Genomic DNA, 378 nt, shown 5'->3' with positions numbered 1-378 from the left:
TCAATTCCATCGCCATCAGCAGGCATGTGGTGATCACAGCCACAAGCAGCAGCGCGACGATCCGATACCCCCTTCGGCCCATGGTGTCACTCGTCCTTCACCCAGTGCTACACCTACAGAAGAAACACAGAGATGGAGAGAGAGGGAGGGAGAGGGACAGAGAGGCCCACAATCCATACAGACACAGCAGTGAATTCCATACATATGTGTGCGTGTGTGTNCAGAAGAAACACAGAGATGGAGAGAGAGGGAGGGAGAGGGACAGAGAGGCCCACAATCCATACAGACACAGCAGTGAATTCCATACATATGTGTGTGTGTGTGTGACAGCAGCAATCGAAGAGGGGATGTGTTTCAGAGGCATCAGCCCAAAATGGC

The sequence above is a fragment of the Trypanosoma theileri genome (genome assembly GCF_002087225.1).
Source record: "Trypanosoma theileri isolate Edinburgh chromosome Unknown TM35_Tth_15_V1, whole genome shotgun sequence".
Taxonomy (NCBI): domain Eukaryota; phylum Euglenozoa; class Kinetoplastea; order Trypanosomatida; family Trypanosomatidae; genus Trypanosoma; species Trypanosoma theileri.
The sequence above is the reverse complement of the archived record's forward strand: the minus strand, read 5'-3'. Positions refer to the sequence as shown.